Raw genomic sequence first — 9,788 nt, 5'->3', positions numbered from 1 at the left:
GATTCATAAAATATTCGCTGATTCAAAAAAGATTATGCATTTCAGAAAATGTTGTTAAATCAAAAAATGTTCGTGAATTTCAAAAATTGTTTCACCAATTTCCAAAATAATCTTCGTCGATTCTAAAAACATTGTTCAAAAAAATATTCATAGTTTTATAAAAATATTTGCAAATAGTAATGTTCATGAATTCAAAAAATGTTCATGAGTTAAAAAAATGTTCATGATTTCCAATATGTTCACGAGTTTAAAAAAATATTCACGATTTCAAGAAAATATTCATGAATTTGAAAAGATGTTCAGAAAAAATAAAAGAAAGAAAAAAAAGAAAATAAGAATGAAAAAATAAAAAGAAAAATACAGAAAAGAAAGACGAAAGACAAAAGAAAAGGAAAAAACGAACCAAAAGACGAAAAAACCTGTTCAGGGAAGGACTGGTGAGGAAGAAATCCGAAAATTTGCAACGCACCTCCGGACGCGCCGCCTCCTGCACGCACGCGGCGACGCAGGAGGGAAAACTGCCGCTCGCTGGCTGCCGGCGCCCGCGTCCACCAGCGACGATTCGCCGGCTCGCCGCTCCCCAGCGCCCGCGACGAGCTGCAGGCGGCCGCGCTCCCGCCGCTGCCCGCGACGAGCCGCCGCGCCAGCGCACCCCCGCGACCTCCAGATCCAACCCTCGCGACAGTTAGAGTGAGTTCATTCCCTTTCCTTTGCCCATTCTGCTGCAGTCTTGATGCTTCCGTCGGGATCTAGTTAGTTAATGATTGTGCCATGCTCATTTCTGTTGGGAGTACATCTCTTGTTGCCACTAGCACTAGGTATAATTATGAAGGTACTGTCAGGATTAAGGAATGTGCAGTGTTGGTATTCTCAGATCATATTAGACAGTTCAAGTTGTTGAGAGTTGACACCCAATTGAATAAATAATTGTCGACCATATCAAACGCTACAGATATTAATCAGCTCATGCTGCTGCTCAGATCTGTCCTTGATATTGTGATAATAGCATGCATCACTACTAAAATTGTGTATATTTTTATCAAAGGGTCCAGGTGTTCTGCCTCTTTGAGTTGTACACTTGTATTATTGATGATCAATTGCATCATCCCCAATCCCCCCGCCCCTCCTGATTACTGATCTGTGCTTTCCATGCTTTTGTCCAGTACATGGCCAACAAAACAGTTGTAGACAATTTACTGCTTTTACAATTTAATATGCAATATTATTTATCAAAAAATATGTTCCTGAAAACATGCATTTTTTACTCGTTTGGTTCTTCAACTATGATTAACCTCCGTCACTCCTCTATTGTATGCTAAACAGTTAAAGCCTTTGTTAAGTGGTACTCCCTCCGTTCCATAATATAAGAACGTTTCTTACATTATACTAATGCCAAAAATGTTCTTATATTATGGGATGGAGGGAGTACTTATTATCAGTTTGTTTATGCACTGACGTTTTGATGCCACACTGTTTTGATGTAAGTCCTCTATGGGTGTACCCACAGTTCATGCCCAAAGTAGTTGAATCTAACTGCTTAAATTTTTACACAACTGTGTGATGATCTGTACTTGTACTCCAGAACATATTTCTGTAAAATTTTGTTTATGGCATATGGCCTTTTGTGGTTTAATTACCTCATGCAACAATCTGATAATTTGTCACCGAGATTTGTTTTTGTAATTATGTATTTGTCCTAATTCGTATCATGTATATGCTCAGTAAATCTTAATTTTGTCTCCTTAATCATGATTTTGAATAATCTGACTAGTCTGCGTTCGTTTACTGATGAATCTGGAATTTGTTGCTCTAGTGGACAAGTGGATTTGTTTTCTGATCTTTTTTTTGGTTTGTGTGTGTGTTTCAATTACGGTTTGCACCAGCGGATTTGACAATGTGTTCTAGGTTATTGAATTGCCGCCATTTGGTAGATGAGATGTTATACGTAAGTAGTGTTCAGTCTTAACAAACGAATGTCAACTGTGTTGCATAACCAGCAAATTATTGCATGTGTAATAGTGTATTCCTTTTTAGTTTTATATATGCTAAACTATAATGTATTCTCGTTTAGTTGTTTATTTCTGTAGCTGTTTCTATTTACTTTTATACCTAGGTTGAGGTACAGTTAATTTGAATTGATTTTTACTAAGTTGTTCTGCTTAGGGTTTTTTTTTCAGTTCTGACTTGGTGTTTTTATCCTTGTCATTATTCCTGCTGAATTCCCTTCTATATTAACGATCTACTTCCTCTGTTCCAGAGTATAAGACCTCTTGGCTAGCTAGAGCAGCTAACCAAAACATCTTATATTGTGGAGTATTTGATCATTGTACCTTTTTTATATGTAAAATGTTCAATGACAGGTTCCGCAACATCGGACCGACACATTGAAGAAATGGCAAAGGCATTCTACATTATAGTGGCTGCAGTCTTGCTATGCCTCTTCTCCGCCGCAACGATCTTGCTATCCCCCTTGTCTGCTGCAACTTCCATGCCACATGCATCTTCTTCATCATACAAGGAGTACATCGTGTACATCCAGAGGCCACCTCCAGAAGCCGATATCATGGACGACGGTGCGCGCAAAAGCTGGTTCCAGTCTTTCCTCCCTAGCAACCTCACTGACTCGGGTAAACCACGCATGGTCACCACTTTCGATACCGTATTTCACGGCTTCGTCGCCTGGTTAACTGAGGCTGAGCTGGAGGTCATGTCCAAAAAGCCCGGTGTTAGCCGCTGTACCGAGGTTGAAATGCTGGAATTGAACCAGGTTGGGATGAGGAATATACTTCAGGGAAGGGCTATGGGTGGTGATTGATAATTATAAGTTCACCCGGTTTCTAGTGTGGAGAGTAAAGGATTAAACGGGCTGTAGTATTTCGATATCTAGCTTGCCTATGTCGTCTTAATGTCAATTTCACATATGAGTTGAGTCTGTGTTGAAATTTTAAAATCCCCTCTTGATGTGATGTCGGTTTGCGGAGCGGCAGGGATGTGAGTGGGTTGGCAAATGGGTCAACCACCAACCAGTGGATATGGATGTCAACGAACACTCGAAAGTTTTCATGGAAATTCAACCGTGAATTAGCTAACGTTGATGTGATATCACAGTTCAGTTTGTCATCACAAGGCATACTGCTGACAGTAAGCATCCTGTATCTACCGCCCCTTGATGGCACCAGCGTTGTTGCTGCTGCCGCACACCTGATGATGCAGTAAGCAATAGATGGTCATCCAGGGGACATTTGCACAAACTAAATCACAACTAGTACGGCTTTGGGGGTTTAATGTTCATTTTACAAATACAGACATGCTGATGATGTAAAAGTTCCTCAGTTGTCCAGATTCATGCACTGTCCCAACATGCTGATGAGAAATTCCCTTGACACTAATCAAAGGCTGATTTAAATTTCTGATCATCATAATACAAACTAGGGAGGGGCTAACCTTCTACATTCATCATGTACTGACCGTTGCACTAACCGATTTGTCCGACTCTGAGCTATATAAGACGGAGTCGTCGCACCAAACCCTAGCCCTCCAATTTTTCCAGCGCCGTACCCGATTAGGCCAGGTCAATGAACCATCAGTAGCTCCTGAACTAGTTTTCATGTTGAGGACGTCGATCCTTCCTCCAGTGTAGCGGTTTCTTCTTCGGTCATCGGCTTCGTAGGTGAGTTCCTGACATCTCAGTTCCGAACAGATCTTTGGTCCGAGGACTCCAATCCGAGGTCCTTTCTGCCGAAGTTAGTTCCTCACAGGCAAAGCATGCTCCTCCGAGGACCTTTATTGGTTTCTGGCAACTTGGGGGCCCCGCACCTCACGTGGCTTCTCTATTAGAGGACTAGAGAGAACCAGAGAGGGGCGCAGGAGGAAAAGGAACTTGTGTACGGGCAGGTATCAGGTGATACCGAGCCTTAGATGCTCCCATGATACGAGCTCCTAGGAGCCGTTGGATCTGAGATTTTGCAAAAAAGTCCTCTTGTAGTCCAAAAATTACGAACAAGTATGGCAGCCTTTCAGAACCTCCCAGGAGCCGTTGGATCTGAGATCCAACGGACCAGAAGCTCGTATCATGGGAGCACCTAAGACATGGTATCACCTGATATTTTCCCTCCTCTAGGGGCCTCCCCAACCCACCATATTTCTTTTGGATTTTTTGAAACTTCTACATCAATTTTTATGAAATAAAAGCATGTGTCCACTCTCGGAGGGGCTATACATACACACATACAACTAAATGAAGAAATCCCTGTTGTGTCCTCGGACATTAACCACCTCAGGACAGCAGCCGTGCGAGGAAGCAAAAAAGACCAGCCCAATGCACCCCTGTTCTCTTGAGATTGCTGATTCCATTGCAAGCAAACTGTAATAAACGATGCGCTAATTTTCATGCTAAATCCTAATACGCCCAACATATTGGGAAGGAGGAAGTACTTAACTACGTAGTAATATAAACGGCCATACTCGATTAATCACACAAACCCGAAAAATAAACTCAAGTAGAAACACATAATTCCTCAACAGAAGGATATAATGTATGAAACTACGACAATTCAAGAGAAATCCGGCATAACAGAGGCGCCGAATAGAGGTAACACACTATTCCTTCTGAAACAATACATGCATCTAAGCTTAGCATGTATAGTACGAACACAGTTCTCGTTCAGAGCCGGTCGGATCGAATTTTGTGCTCATCTGCAACAATGGAAGAGAGAACGAAAATCAGCGACGACATTGCGAAATCACGAAGAAACTCTCCAGTGCAGGCCCGATATCTGGAGAATAATAAAAGCTGCCAACGTACCTGGGACTTGGTTTAGCGCATCCTTGCGCAGCCCAATCATCTGTGCAATGAACTGCCTCGTGTGCTTGGTCGCAGGGCAGACTATCTGCTCTAGAATCTGCAGGGGATAACAACAACAGCAGCAGCAATAAGAAGCGCAGAATTAACCCGGGCTTTCAGATCGGCATGCGTTTGGGGAATAAAAGGCCTGGAGCGACCGAATGACTTCTTTCATAACTAGATATAGATATCTGTACCTCACATGGTTTGAACAGTAAACCCCTCGCCCAAACCTTCCGCTCCGGAAGAGACAGTTTCTGCTCAAACCTGCGGTAAGCAGCCTCTGCGTCGATGTCGGGGCTGTGCTTCAGTTTACCTTCTTCGAGCAGTACATCGTTCACGGCGTCTAGAGTGTCGACGAATAAGATGTGGCTGATCGCAGCCAAACCTCCGAGAGCGTCGAGATAATAACAGAGGGTTGCCGTGTTGGTCTTCCCATGGTAGACGTCCTCGGCGGTTTTCATGAAGGTGGAAGCATAGATCCGAACCATCTGTGTTTTGTGAAATCGTGAGTAATTCAATGCATATAGCAGAGGGAAAAACAGAGTACAGAAATGACCCATCCTTAATCGAAATATAATGCTAAAGCATGCACTTTTGTAATACATTATTGAAAGTTCAAGGACCCCACAAGCAATTTACTCCTAGACACATAAAAACATTTCCTTATGGATACAAAAAACATTAAGTACCTGCTCCGTCGTATTCACGGAAATTTCACTTGTCCGCTTGAGCCTGTAAGATGCACTATACTGAATGCACGAAAAATAGTTAACTGTGAGGACACAATGAAAGGAAAAAAAAGGTACACACCAAGTAGTTATAAGAGAGTTGCAAAAAATATGAAATTACCACGATATTTTTAGCCAAATCCAGAGCGTCACCAGCCTGGATTAACAGTTCCTGTGACAGAGCGGTTTCCACATGCTACAAGTTTCACCCAATTAACAAATAATCAGTGAAAGTTGCGTACACCTCTAGAGCTAGATCCCTAACTGTAGCACACACTAAGACATCTTTGCTTCTTTTCTAAAACATCAAGGAAGCTTCCAAAGGAGCAGATGTATAAAAACACAATTTTGTATTTAGATTAGCACCAAGTATCTTACGAAATAATCGCAGCCATTGGTTGACAACGCCACAGTGCTGCGAATACATCTTTAAACCCAAAACCTAAATACTAACGATGAGTAATGTAATGATTCATCTGTGTTCCGACACACCAACCTCATTTATAACAATATTCTGGTTTGCTATGATTCATCTGTGTTCCGACACACCAACCTTAATACAACCTCCGATCCATACTAAGTGTCGCAGTTTTGCACTAAGGTTGAACCAACCTCAGTTCAAAACTGCGACACTTATTTTGGATCACAGGGAGTAGTATTTAGCTTCCAAAGTACTGTACCAGTTATCCCCCGACTCAATGTATAATAGCACAATTTTAAAAGTTAGATTAGCACTATGTATCTTAATAAACAATTGGAACTGTTCGTTGACAACACCAAAATGATGATAATACGTTTTTAAACCCAAAAACTAAATATTGATGATCAATAATGTAATGATTCATCAATGTTCGTGACCCACCAACCTCAGTTGAGGTGATATAAAATCAAGTTTTCTGTTGCTTCAACTTTCACTTTTTCTGTCTACATGGATTCCACACACATACTTGATATTATTTATAAGAAGGGAGGAAGACTGGAGTGGACAAATGTCATTATATATACTAGAAATCATAAGTAGTTCATTCAAAAGAAACATTAAGGCCCAAGATCAGATAAGCTAATCCAATGATCCACATGCAAGACAATTGTGTTCCTAATGATGTCAAGTGTTTCATATCTATAAATACGTTGTTGCGTAAATCCATCAGGAATTTTAAATCAAAGTGTTCATGCTAAAGTTTTACAGAAGTTAGGTCGGTTTAAAAAAAACACAGCAGCGGAATTTTTTCCCCAACTCATATACTTTTAGTCAATACTTAATATTGAGTTGGGAATGTAAAATCATTTTATTGAATTCCTATTGATATTTTTTTTCATTCCTTTGGCAGATCTTTACACTATAGTTAGATGTTGCTTGCACACGTACTACTTGTATTCCACAAAAATAGGGTATCGGTATCACAAATGAAAGAAACAAAATGGCAATGCTTCTGGCTTATCTGCCCATAATACAAAGTTATTTTCTATAAACTAGAATCTGAAAGAACAGCTCCATAAATTTGATCGAGCATGCAAGAAAGAAAATCTAACCAGAATGCACAAGAAAGAATATTTCCATAAATTATAACAAACATGCAATAAAGATAACTAACCAAAATGCTTGGATTGGAAGAAATCATCTCCCGAATATACTTATATATTTTCCACTTCTCGTTGTAGAACATCTCATCAGTCTGATCCGTTGAAAAAGAACACATTAGTTCTATACTGAGATTATGAATCATTTCTATTAAATCTCAAATGAACATTTTTTTCTAACTTTCAGAAAGAGTTAATTATTCATAAAGTGGACTAGGTCACTAACAAGGATATAAATACATTTCTATCAATATTTAGGATACTAGCTTTGTTATATATCGGAACTAGTGCTGACTATTGGTAAGTACTTGAAGAAGAGATAATGATGGACATGCTGACTCCTAGATCCTGTTGTAACTAGGAGATAACTTACCTAGTTTGGTAGGAGGTCGACTCATAGCACATCATACCAAAGAGCAAAGATCGAAGACTTGTTTCCCAAGAAGATATCTCTAGATAAGGGCTCGACCCCTGCCGAAGGCTAAAGCCATTCTTGCAAGACCTAGCTAATTTGTAGATGCAATATAATTCGTGTACTCTTTAAAACCCTCATATCAATATAAACTGGTGGTGGGACGCCATTACCCTCTTCGGGAGCCTGATCCTGGGTAAACACTGTGTCTTTGTTGTCCCCGACAACACCCCCTCAAGATCCTACCCCATCTCAACCCTCTTTCACAACACACAACACCATCATAATATCGGAAGAAATTCAACGTCGACACTGTCCATAATTACAGAAAAGGAACATGGTTGGGACTTCTCGAATAGATACCCCCCTTCACCCAAAGCTTTAGACTGGAAGCAAATAATGCTACAAGGATAAGATGATCAAATGATGACATGTACATTACCAGCTATTGTGATGTTTATGTACAAGTGCAGAAACCCTTGTACTCTCAAGCAATGTAAAGAAATGGGAAGTAGGAGGGTCATTAGACTTCCTTAAGGCGGCATGAAGCTGCCGCAATCTTGTGTCTCAACAACACATGTTGTGCTATTAGTTTGTTCCGACACAATCTCATCAGCGGCGGTGCCAGCACCAAAAAGCTGTGGGTTCAAATGCACTAAACCCTTTAAAATGTCCTAGTTTTTTGCACAATATTAATAGAAATAGGCTTGCAATCAGAAAAGCTGTGGGGTCAGCTGACCCCACAGCTTACACATGGAATCGCCACTGATCTCATATGCATGATCAATGGATAGATTGCTGATAGACAGTTTTATTAATTTCCATCATTCTTTAGTTGTTTAACCAACAAGGCTAAAATAAAAACTTATGATGCTCCTACTATGAACTTTAAGAGTCTGAGGCGCACCCACAATATATGTGCACACAACACTCACACCACTACATATGTGCGCATACCCTCTACACGCCGTGACTAGTATGAAATTTAACAACACCATTGTTGGATTGAATGATTGTTTGTGCTGCAAGATTTGATCACTTATAAAACGATAAAACAACATGCCTGCTCTCTGTGCATAAATTCAATGTACATGTCATTTCCCTTCAAATTATGGTACAGTATGTTAGCTTTGTGACCAAGACGGGAATTAAGTTCAATAAAATAGTAGCCAGATATATGAACTGAGCCACCATTGTTCAGTTGCCGAAGATAAATAACAAAAGCAGCTACATCCTAAAACAAAATTTAAATATGGGCAAACTAACCATATCTCTTTTTTTGTAAGGAAGACCCTTCTTTGATGCATACTCCTCTTTGAACTTCTCGAGTTCTGCATAAATCTTTTCGGCGTTCACCATCTGCACCGAAGCAAACATAGAAATGTTATAAAGAAAAAGGAAAGAAACAGTACATAGAAACAATTTTGTGAAGTAAAACAATGATAACTTTAGACATCAGGAATTCAGGATCATCACAAACAACAAAATAAGCACTCATCTTTAGTAGCACCAAGGCACATTCACTCTACTTTGTGTGACAAAGGCCCAAAAGAAAAAACACAAGAGAAGGGAAACAATTATGTTACTTCATTATTTTCTACCATATTAAGAATTAATCTTGTTATATACCAAAGAGATGCAAGCATGGAAGAGCAAGAAGTCAATTTGAGTTTGATGCATTGCTTGTATGAAAGACAGTATGGCACAGTTCGGCTGTGATCTGTCTAGGTTGGTTAATGTAGCGGGTCGGTCCATGTAGCACCGTCCCTAAAGCCTATATAAGAGGCACTCAAATATGTATTACCTCCGTCCCGAATTACTTGTCTTAGATTTGACAAATCGAAGACTTGGGACGGAGAGTAGAAAGAATGTAAGCTTGCCCTATTGACAAACGTACAGAGCTTCATACTACTCCTGTGCGCATGTGTGTCAGTGTGCGTGATCCTGGTGAGAGATCCTAGTGGTTCTAACATGCTATAGGCAGGGATTGAATCCCAGCAACTCTTGGCGCCTACTCATATCACACTGAAACTCCATTAAGTAGGGTAGCAGTAGTTTTTAAATGTTTTAATGTAGGATTAGATGGCCATTTAACACGATTAAGCTACTGAGTTGGTCTATTATAGAGAAGGAGAAAAGAACAGGGGAAGAAGTCCCACTAGATTACAAACAACGATCAAGCGACCCAAAAAACAGAGGAAGCGGCCCAGGCAGCACCAGA

At 40.3% G+C, this 9,788-nt stretch overlaps 2 long non-coding RNA genes across 2 annotated transcripts; one reads left to right on the top strand and one right to left on the bottom strand.

Moving 5' to 3' along the window:
• The first annotated feature begins 540 nt into the window (after positions 1-540).
• On the top strand, positions 541-2,966 carry LOC119367323. Its single transcript, XR_005176257.1, has 2 exons — positions 541-690; positions 2,361-2,966. It is a non-coding gene; the product is annotated as an uncharacterized LOC119367323 (long non-coding RNA).
• Positions 2,967-5,750: 2,784 nt separating this feature from the next.
• LOC119367322 lies at positions 5,751-8,924 on the bottom strand. The gene is made up of 3 exons (XR_005176256.1): positions 8,834-8,924; positions 7,170-7,250; positions 5,751-5,770 (listed from the first exon to the last, which is right to left on the bottom strand). It is a non-coding gene; the product is annotated as an uncharacterized LOC119367322 (long non-coding RNA).
• Positions 8,925-9,788: the final 864 nt, after the last annotated feature.

Source organism: Triticum dicoccoides, chromosome 2B, assembly GCF_002162155.2.
Source record: "Triticum dicoccoides isolate Atlit2015 ecotype Zavitan chromosome 2B, WEW_v2.0, whole genome shotgun sequence".
Classification (NCBI taxonomy): Eukaryota; Viridiplantae; Streptophyta; class Magnoliopsida; order Poales; family Poaceae; genus Triticum; species Triticum dicoccoides.
This window is presented reverse-complemented; position numbering and strand designations above follow the sequence as displayed.